Source organism: Chelonia mydas, chromosome 5 (assembly GCF_015237465.2).
Source record: "Chelonia mydas isolate rCheMyd1 chromosome 5, rCheMyd1.pri.v2, whole genome shotgun sequence".
Taxonomy (NCBI): Eukaryota; Metazoa; Chordata; order Testudines; family Cheloniidae; genus Chelonia; species Chelonia mydas.
In genome coordinates, this window is record NC_051245.2 from 74,010,862 (window position 1) to 74,022,246 (window position 11,385).

Here is an 11,385-nt window from a genome sequence, read left to right on the forward strand (position 1 = left end):
CAAGAGAATGTCTTTTGCCTGTGAAAATTTTTTATTCATAGCCGTTAAACATAATAAAAATATACATTTATATTAAATATTTAAGTGTTATCTCAAATTAGCATTCTGTACCTATCTCAGTCTGAAAATTAAAGTAAGTTGAAGCTGTATAGTTGTGCTAAATTACTGATAAAATATAATGTTCATTATTTACTGAGGATGAACTGAACCTGACACATTATGATTTTAATTGGAGAAACATAGAACAAATTGCTGGTGCAGTAAAATTCAGCTTCTCAGTTAATAAAACTGGTGGCTTTTACTGTGGAATTAAAAAAACAAACCCTCAGGATTTTATGAGAAAGACAAGGTAGGTGAGATAGTATCTTTTATTGGACCAACTTCTTTTGGTAGAAAGGACAAGCTTTCAGGCTACCCAGAGCTCCTTCTCAGGTCTGGAGAAGGTAACCAGAGTTCCCATCTAAATACAAAGTGGGACAGATTAAGTATAAGGGGCTCATACGTGCAACGTTATTCATCTCAGCCCTGGTCTACACTAGGGGGTGGGGGGATCGATCTAAATTACGCAACTTCAGCTATGTGAATAACGTAGCTGAAGTCGACGTACTTAGATCGACTTACCGTGGTGTCTCCACCGCGGTGAGTTGACTGTTGCTGCTCCCCCGTTGACTCTGCCTGCACCTCTCGCAGTGCTGGAATACAGGAGTCGACGGGAGAGCACTCGGGGATCGATTTATCGTAACTAGACTAGATGCGATAAATCAATCCCCGCTGGATCGATTGCTGCCTGCGGATCCGGCGGGTAGTGAAGACATACCCTTAGTTGCACAAAGAAGGAACAGACAGGTGGTTGTTGCAGTTTCTGCTTGTATTGGATCAGCTTGTATCCTACTCTTCAATATTTATTTGATCATCTTAGCTACTCCCATCGAGAGTGTGTGTGTGTAGATATACAGTCACAGAGAAAACAAAATCAAATAATCAGCAAGCATTTTTATCCCTATCATTGCCTTCTTTAACCAACTTAAACTCCCTTCAGATTGTCCTACGCTTAAAAAGTATAAAGATTGATGACAACCCCGTTGTTTCCTGCGACTGCTATCACCTCTATCAGGAGACAACCAAATCAGGTCTTCTGCAGGGAGTATTCCTCCCCTCCTCTAAAACTAAGATGACAGGGAAATATGGGAATGAGCAGATCCCCATATGCCTCCCTTACCTGACTCCAATAAAAGTCCTTCAGAGTTTAATCACCAACCTGCGGAAAAAGATAAAAAATTTTGTCTCCAGTCAGCCCTCAGTTGTCTTCCAGCATTTTGCTGAAACCAGCTTACACCCTGTTTTATAACGTTGCTACCTAAAAGTATGCTGGAATTCCACATGGAATTACTAGGGTGATTTCTATATGACAGTACCTAAACTGCCTAAAGGGTATAGGGACCAATTATATCAGAGCCACATTGACAAACCTGTGTAAGAGAGAGAACAGCAATTTTGAATTATGAAGTGTAACAGAATTAGGAGGAACACATTACTATCTTAATTCACTGTAAAAGAAACAGCCTCAAATATCTGTTTCCTGGTTGTGTCTGTGTAATTAGAAATCAGATGGGATGATCTACATCTTGATACAGCTGCTAAGTTTTATATATAATCTATATCCACATGTCAGTGTATTTGGCATTTACCATTAACTTAATCTGTATATCTGGACCCTTTTACAAAGAACATGTAATACTTGTATATATTTTCATAGGAACATTTTCGACAGGTCAGCCAACTTTCACAGTTAAGAGGAAAACTTTTGCATAATAAAATGGTCTTAACTGTGAAAAAGGATTACACTATTTTAGCCACAAAGTTTCCATGTGATCTCATTTGTATGCTTTACAAGTAGATACAACTCCCTTTTTGGTCCCTGGTAGGAGGGGAGAAATAAATTTCTATAATAAAAAAATATATATGCTGTAGCCATTACCTGGAGAATTCACTGTGGCTACAGAATGGTTGATATGTACAATTGCTTGAGGAAAAATAGTCTGTGTTGCATTGCTTCCTTTTAAAAATCTCTTCTTTTCCTTAATGTACTAAGCTATAAGCTGTAGCTCACGAAAGCTTATGCTCAAATAAATTTGTTAGTCTCTAAGGTGCCACAAGTCCTCCTTTTCTCTTTGTAAATTATATTTTATTAATGCTAGTGTATGTGCACAACAGAACAAACTCTATTGCAGCCTCAACATAAATATCCAGAGTAACCAAAACATCATACAAATCACTCTTATGTGGCTTATTTTCCTCCTAAGTAGAATATAGGAATAGTATCTTATCCTTATAAACCATATGATAATAGTAAGAACTAAATCCATTACTGTACCAATATGTTCATACCACAAGGCAAAATTTCCTAATATCTAATGACCACGAAGTGCCAAGGTGATCTCTCCACTCTTAGTACTTCTAGTTTTAATAATTAGAGCTTCTGCTTTCTGTTTTTAAAACCAATATTTGTTGGTAGAACATTCAGAATCAAGGTCAGCTGTTTTATGTGTATATGATGCTACTATACTGATTATTTTTCATATTATGCATTTAGATTTACCTCACTTGCAAGTATGAAATTGATAAATCACGTGGAACAAAATGGTAATAGATGTCTGAAGCAAAATTATAACTTAATACAGGATTCCAAATAAACATCTATTTGCTAAGAAGAAAACCTTAAGGAACTCATTCAGAGGTGGCACTCTGTGCACAATCATTTTGGGGAGAAAGTGGGTAAGTTCAGATCATTTTGTCTTTAATGGGATACTTGAGAGTGGAAGGAGCAGATATCTTGGAGGTTGGAGGGGAAAGGCATGCGTGGCTGTGAGGTTAAGGTGGACCTCTAAAATTAAGAGGGGGAAGAGAGATTAGAATGAGTGTAGATGGCATGAATGGAAACAAGTAGGGGAAACAAGAACTTGGAAAAGAGAAGGAGTCCAAAGGAAGGAGGGCATGAAGCAATGAGGGCAGGATACAGAGTGGAGATGGGGGTTACAAAGGAGGGAATACAGAAATGAGGGGAAGGAGTGAACTGCGGCGAGCTTAAAACTAGCTAGGACTGGCCCAGTCTACCATATCATCTCTTGGGTATTTTCCTTCACTCAGCAGACTTTGCTTACGCGTGAAGAAGTTTCTTGGTGTGCATAATCCTAGAGGTTTTGAATTAACTGAGCTTCTGAGGAGAGGCATTATATTAGTCTGTCACCACTCAGAAGATCCGATCTCTGCTGGTAGCTCTTCAGAGCATCCACCTCAGTGTTCTTATACTTTGATGGTTAGAGCTGCCAATGTAGTAGCCTTTGTGGAACATTCTGAATTGGCAATCTAATGCCTCATTTGTCATGTGATTACTCTGGCCAGGCAAAGGGCTGGACAACTCCCAGTGGATGTGGGGTGCTGTTGTGTTCAGATTGCATTTTTCCAAAATAGATCGAGCACATAGGGTCTTCTCCAGAGTACTCAGGGAACACTGTGTATGTGTATGCTCAACAATCTTATCTCCCTTTCTGACCAGCTGCACCAGGCCTTCTGTTCCTGCCTGGGGATGGCAATATACTGCTCATGTTTCAGTTTGGAATGATGTTGAAAAATGGGTTGGGGGTCTTCTGGGGAATTTGGTCTACCTTAATTTGGAGATGCTATTACACTGGTTGTGCTAGACTTGGATCCTAAGTAGATGGAATCCATTGGCTGTTCAACTGCTAACGTCAGCTGTATGAACTCTTCTAGTCTACACTGCCTTCCCCCTGTGCGGCACTGGCATGGTGTTTTACTGATGCTTTGTTCTGTGCTTGCAATATCTTCTGTTTACTTTACTGGTGAGATTGTAAGACACTGTTCTTCATGGAGAATCCAGATCTACAGCCACGCATCATCCACTGGGCCCTTCAGCAGCTTGCAACAGACAAGTGGATTGCAACTGGACTTCCAGATGGAGCATGAACAATTGCAGTGGCCCAAAACCAAGAGTCTTGATCTGGACTCGGCTCTAAGGAAGTATGGTTGGATCACCCAAAGATCTTGATAAACAGTCGCCTGAGGAAGGATGATCTCTCTGGTGGGACTAGAATGGGTCTCTTTGTTCAAGTCAAAAGCCATCTCTCCAGCACAGCATTTTATCTTGCTCTCAGTGGTCTGAATTTTCCCTGAAGGCAGGTATGTTGCAGTACCACAAGGCAACCTGAGATTGAGTAGATAAGAGGAGGAGCAAATAGGGAGAGACTGGTACATTTTCGGGAGAAAGAGCAGGTACTGTGATCAGGCCCAGGTATTTCATAAGGGTGCTGTGACGTGCAGGGTGACTGGGCTGATCTGTTGGCTCTCAGTACTGACATGTTTCTTACTTATGTGAGACTTCAGATGGAGCAGTTTTTAATTACATGGCTAGGTGAGGAGCATGTTCAAGCTTGTGGTTCTCATTCTCTGTGGGAGGAATCCTCTGCATATCAGGACCACAGTTTATCCCAAACACAGTATTGGGTTGGGTTGAGATAAACATACAGTGACAATGACGGGATAGCTCTTTACACCAAATACTGATGAAAGGCAGTCCTTTTTGCCCACTGCATGCCCTGGATTGGCCTAGTGTGGGGAAGTGGGAGAGTACTTTCTGGTGGGGGTGGAGAGGTTACATTGTGCAGATTACTTAAGTGGCTGTTCCTCTCTTTCATTCTTCCCTTCCCAGTTAGAGGAATATAGGGACCACCACGAGGACAGTGGTACATTCCATGTTTCCCTATGTACTCTGGGCTGCAGCTGATCACCATTTGGGGGTGGGAAGGAATTTTTCCTGCAGTGCAGAATTGACCCACTGCAGCTGGGAGTTTTTGCCTTTCCTTGAACATGTGGTAAGTGGGGTATAGGGGGTTCCTGAGAAACAGTCAGAGGTCTGCCATGCATTTTGGGAGTGGAGATTTGTGTGTACCGTACCATGTTGTGTACACAGGAATTCTTTGCAGTAATAGATCCTATTGAGGCTTATGCCAAACTCTAGTTCAGGGCCAGGAGTGAGAGGGCAATGGGATGTAATGAGTGGTAGGATGGGTGGAGGCTGTTTATATCATGCACAGATTAAAAGTACCAATCTTTTGTACCCAGCTGTAGCCAGCCAGGGTTCTTGTCTGTTTTGGAGCTGCTTGTGGCCATAGATTTGAGGTTGTAATTGCACTGAACTACTGTTGACAGCCAGGAGTTGTGTTGGGATTTTTAATTTTCCATGTATTTATTAAGGTTACAGCTGTTAGTTTAAACCACAACTTGTGTGGAGTTTTTATTTGCCATAGCTTAGTGTCAACACCAATACATACTGTATTCTCTGGGAATCAGTTTAGTGCTTATTTTCTAATCTTTTTACCTCTTATTTTATTATCTCTGTTTATTTCTTCCTTTTGCCTTTGGTGACTACAAAGAGCCAAATCAATGGATTTTTATGAAGGGAATATGTAGGAGAAAAACCAACATCTTCCATGGATGGAATGGAATAGCTGTGTTCTGAGAGCAGCAGAGCTATCCTTTCCTCCCACTTTCCTATCTTTTGTCCATGGGGTATATTTTCAAAATAGAAAACGAGACCTACAGAGTTTCTGCTTAATAGGTTTGTTCAACTAATGTATTATAACATGCCAGCTTAGCCGTTCTCTAAGCCCCAGATGTGACCCTGTGCTTGAGTCTACTGTAGAAGGTGGGTCTTCCACGTAATGGAATTGTGTGCTACCTCACTGCTCTGCTGATGCCCCCATCGTGACTTTTTCAGTTAATTGAGTGGTATGTGCAACTAATGCCAAACATGTTTCTTGCAAAATGGGGGAGATTAGAGAGACCTCCTGTGAATGTGGATTGGTGCTAAATGTTTTTTAAGTGTTTGCTTTTGCAATTAGTTAGAATGCGTACACATTGCATGTTACACAATATGCTGTCCCTTGCCATTAAATTCAGAAAGCTGTTTTTCAGATTCTCTTGGTGACAAATTGTGGATTCAAGAGCTGGCAAAAGTCCTACTCATTGACTACAATAGGCTCGTAGGCTTAAAAATAAAAGCAGGGGAAGTAATACTGAAATAATTCTCTATTCTCACCTTTCCGAAGGAAAGGGTTGACATCACCAAGGACCTTGCATTATATATTTGAGAGATTTTCTGGTGGTGATTATTTAACCAGTGTTAGCACACCCAACTTCAGTTGGTGGAGGAATCTTGAAACCATCTTTCTTTTCTGAGTGCTGGTCCCTATGCATAATTCCAATGTGGGTTCGCATGTGCTTCGATTGCCTGGAGCCAGAGGATTTTGAAAGCAATGTGCATTAGTCCACACATGTCTTGGCTCACCTTGTGCCTTCAACTGAGGAAATAAAGGGTGGTGTGGACCAACTGTCTCTCCAATTCCTCGAACCTCCAATGGCGAAAGCTTCAGCTTTCTTCATCTGTGAATATATATTTAGATATCTGTAAATAGTTCTATATTCTAGAGTTTTAAAGTTTTTAATCTGATAATTTGTGTTTTATAATTAGTCTCCTTGAGCTGGGGAGCACCTCTCCACTGCACACACGTACTGGTTTATGCCCAGGACTCCAGGCTTGAAAATTTGTGCTTCCTGCCTGTGATCCTTTTCAGTCGACAACGACCACCAATGTTGCTTGTTACATCCTTGGGGAAGCCCATATCATGGCAAAATGCATTTTCTGCCATTTGTTCCCCAGCCAAACCCGGAAAGGGTGCGAACTCCACCTTAGGAAGCACCTAATGAAGCCATGAATGCGGCCATGAAGCCACAATCGGACCCGGGCTGGGGAACCCCCCACACATCAGCCTGACTCAGCAAGCAGTGCACCTCCTGCTATGAGGTTCAAATCAGGAGTGAGGGAGTCTATCCCCACACATCCCTCAGCAGAGTCTTGTTGGGAGAGCAGGGAGCATTGTCATAAACATGAGGCTAAGTCTTCCTCCAAATCCACTTCAAAGAAGTCAGATTCAGCCCTACCTAAACCAAGGAATAGCTCAGCCCGAGAGAACTTAATAGATCCTAAGTCTCAGAGGCATGATAAGAAAGCTCACAAGTCTAGGGCTCCATCGGCACCAGTTGCGACCTGGCAGCCATAGTGCTTCCGGTACCTCCCAAGCACTAATCCTGGGATCTGCTGGACTGATGAAGACCAATTGCCAAGAGCATCTGTCACCTGCGGTTCCATAGACACAGACTGTGGCACAGACTGTCTCTACTGCAGCTCCGGTGGTTCGGGTAGCCAGGACCCTCTTGCTCCAGGAAGGGCCAAGACCTATGCTCCTCCTGAGGACATCTTCACTCTCACAGACTCTGAGTCTCCACTCCTTCAGGTCCTTCCCTTTTGAGGGAGGTCATGACTTCACCAAGGGAGCTGGCTTTTGGGAGGAGTTTGTCTCCCATTCCATCTTCAGGCTATGATTTGCCTCCAGCAGCACTGTTGGTATCATTGTTGGAAGCAGAAGCAGTTTTTTTATGGGGAGATTCTGAAGTACCCAATGAACTGATATGCCCTTCTCCTCCAAGAGACACCTTCCTGGTCAGAAGACCTGGGCCAGCCTGGGACCAACTTCCATCTCATTGTCTGCCCCGGAACAGTTATACCTCATGCTTTGGGGACCACCCCCCATTTGACCAGTCCTACTAGCCATACTGGGGGCCATGGGACCAGTTCCATCTCACAGAGTCAGTCAAGTCTGCTAAGGAGTCACCTTTTTGCTCCCCTTTGAGGGGACAACCAGAGCTGCCCTGGATCCTGCTGAGGAGGAGCCTATATCAGATACTGTGATTTCAGTCTTCCTCTACCTCCCCGATTAGCTCCTTGTCACTAAGTCACACCAAGAGGCCCAGGCATTGACTTTGACAGTGCTACAATTCGTCTCCAGGGGTCAGTGTAAAAGCCAAAAAACATGTTCTTACCCCTGCACGGACTTTGTACTTTGTCAGGGTGTTCTTAAATTTCATTATAGCAAGGGCTTACTTGCCAAGAGACAGGTTTCAGGCTATGATGTTATAGACCAGATCAAAACCAACCCCAGAGTGCCTGTCAAGACCAATCTCTCTCCTAAGCTATATGGCCTGATGCACTTACGCCATGCCTTTTGCAAGACTCTACCTTTGTTGCCTACAAGTGTGGCTTCAAACTGTGTACTCACCAAATCGACAGTTCATAAGCACCATAGTGACTGTTCCCAACAAACTGATATCGTCCCTGTCATAGTGGAAGAATTGCCATCAGTTTGCATTGACATTCCCTTCCTCATCTCTGTACCAGACAGGATGATCATTACCAGTGTGTCCCTATTTGGCTGGGGACTCACATGGATATCCATACAGTGCAAGGCACATCTCAAGAATTCAGAATGCACCTCAATGCTCTTCAGCTGCGTGCAGTTTGAAGGGCTTGCAAAACCTTTCTCCTATTAATTCAAGGTCACTATGCCCTTATAATGTCAGACAACATCACAACCGTCTTTTACATCAACAAACCAGAAGGAGCAAGATCCACCCTTCTGTGTGCCGAAACAATCAGTATGTGGATCTGGTGCATTGGCAATCAGATCACCCTGTTGGCAGTCTGCCTCCCAGGAAACCAGAATTTGCTAACAGGCTCTCTCTGCAGATACTTTGCAGTCAATCATATGTGGGAGCTTCACAACTCTGTGGTAAACAATATTTTTTGCTCTACAGAAGATCCCCACCAGAGACCTGTTTGCTTCCCAAACAAAGAGGAAGTACAACATGTGTTGCTCCAAAGATGTTCCGGATTGCCACTTACAATGAGATGCTCTGCTCCTTCCATGTTCAGATCATCTGAATTATGCCTTCCTCCACTACCACTCCTGCCTTAAGTTTTGTGCAAGATTTGGCAGGATAGGGCATGACTTATTCTCATTGCCCCCAACTGGCCCAGACAGTTTTGGTTCCTGAACCTCCTATGCATGTTATCTCAGGCACCAGTCATTAGTCCTATGTTTCCCAATCTCCTGACTCATGGAAACGGCAAGATCAGGCATCCCAACCAACAGTGGCTTCATCTCAGAGCCTGGTTTTTACATGGGCATCATCCTTAGAGCAATCGTGTTCTGAAGCTGTACAGCACATCCTTCTAATAGGAAGAGTTACCTAGCCAAGGGGAAGCATTTTTCTAACAGGGAGCACCAAAGACTTATTTCTCCAAAAGCTACAGATATTCCTCTCATTCTGGACTATATTCTTTCTTTGAAGACAGCAGGTTTATCTGTCAGTTCCTTAAGGGTCTGCTTGGCAGCAGTCAGTGCATATCCTCTGCCTTCACAGGGCTACCCCATCTTCCCTCATCCTCTGATTAGCAGATTCTGGAAAGGCCTAATCAACCTTCCCGCCTATATATGAAAAGCCTACTCCTCAATGGGACTTAACTCTTGTTTTCTCAGTACTCACTAAGCCTCCTTTTGAACCATTAGCTTCTTGCTCCATGTCTCTTGAATCCATGAATCCATCACCTCAGCCAGAAGGGTTAGTGAGTTTGAGGCATGGATGATGGAGCCTCCTTACACTATATTCCATAAGGACAAGGCTTCATTAAGTTTACACTCTAATTCACCCTCAAAGTAGTCTCAGCGTTTCACCTGAACCAGTCTATCCACTTACCTTCTTCCCAAAACCTCAGACATCCTCAGAAAAAAGGAGGCTCCATTCCCTCAACATCCAGAGAGCCACAACCTTTTACCTGCAGAGAATAAAAACAATCAGGGAGTTCCCTAAACTATTTGTCACCACAGTAGAAAGCGTCAGTGGTTAGGCTATCTCAAAGAATCTCTAAATGGATCTCGGGCTGTATTTTGCTCTGCTGTCAGCTAGCTAAACTTCTCCCTTCTCATAGGGTAAGAGCTCATTCCACAAGAGTGCAAATAACATCTATGGCATCACTTCAAGAGGTTCCTTTACTTGGTATTTTTAAGGCAACTATATGGAGCTCAGTCCACACACTGGCTAGACATTATGCCTTTGTATAGGACTCCTCTGCTGATGCATCTTTTGGAACAGCCGTCCTTCTTTCAGCTCTGGCATCTATGACTTTGCACCCTCCTCCTATTTGAGTTCTTCTGGTCAGTCATCCATAGTTGAACATACATAGGAACCAGCACTTGAAGACAAAGTTACTTAACTTGTAGTAAGTGGAGGTTCTTTGAGATGTCATCCCTATCTCCATTCCACTACCCACCCTCCTTCCCCTCTGCTTCAGATCTTCTCTGATTCTCACTGGAGAAGGAACTGGAGAGGCAGTCAGATCTCCCTGCACTTTATCTCCTTGGTTGGAGGCATGAGGTGAGGCAGGGCACACATGCGGACCAACAGACATGGCTTTCAAAATTCTCTGGTTCTGGGCACATGGAGCACACGCTTACCCTAGTGGAATACAGATGGGGACCACACATCTCAAAGAAACTCCAGTTACTATAAGGTCAATAACTTTCTCTTACTGGGATAGTGTCATAGGTGGAGCTGGCTCATTAAAGGGGAAGTGGGGGTGGGACTCAGCCACATTTGTGCTATTTAACACTTCTCAAGGTAAAGGGAATGAGTGTTGGGGTCATGTTACAAGGGTAGCTTGTGACTATAGAAGAGGCCACCTGGGAAATATCAGGGTAGCCTGTGCTCAGTAAAGGGAAAAACTCCAGTGAAAATGGACGTGAGAGAGGATGTTCCATTGAGGAGCAGGAAAGGACCAATGAGGAGGCTAGGCTCTGTATATAGGAAAAAGCTCCAGGAAGGAAAGACTGGACAATTTCCATTATGGAACTGATAATTCAATTGTTAAGGTCCCAGGATCGGAAACCCTGGTAGAAGGTGAGTGTGGGTTCTCTCTGTGCTGCCACCTGTTGAGATGGTATGCCTGCTCACAACAGGGAGACGAATCAGTATTGGAGGGCTGGGAGCTGATCCCAGAGAAGGGCTAAAGACTGTCATGGAAGAGAACAGACCCACAGAGGTGGCCTACGCCCAGCAAGAATCTGAGGCAGAAGATTGGGTTGTTTACTTTTGGCCTTTGATTGATTGACTCTGGAAGGGGGTAGACTTTGAGACTTAGATGGAGGACTAAGTCACCTCAACAATCTAACTAGGCTGGAAAGTGGTGGATGACTACTGAGAGGGGAAACTGGACAGATGATGGGCCTGCTACAGGTAGCCACAATACAAGCCACAGAGTTCTATAATGCCATGTCTCAGATCAAGATAGATCACCACATGTTGATTAAAAGTACTATTGTACTTTGTACTATTAAAAGTAAGAGTGTTATAATCTTTACTGTATATAGACTGGATTAAATCTTCAGGTTCCTGGCCATATGGGCAACTTGCCCT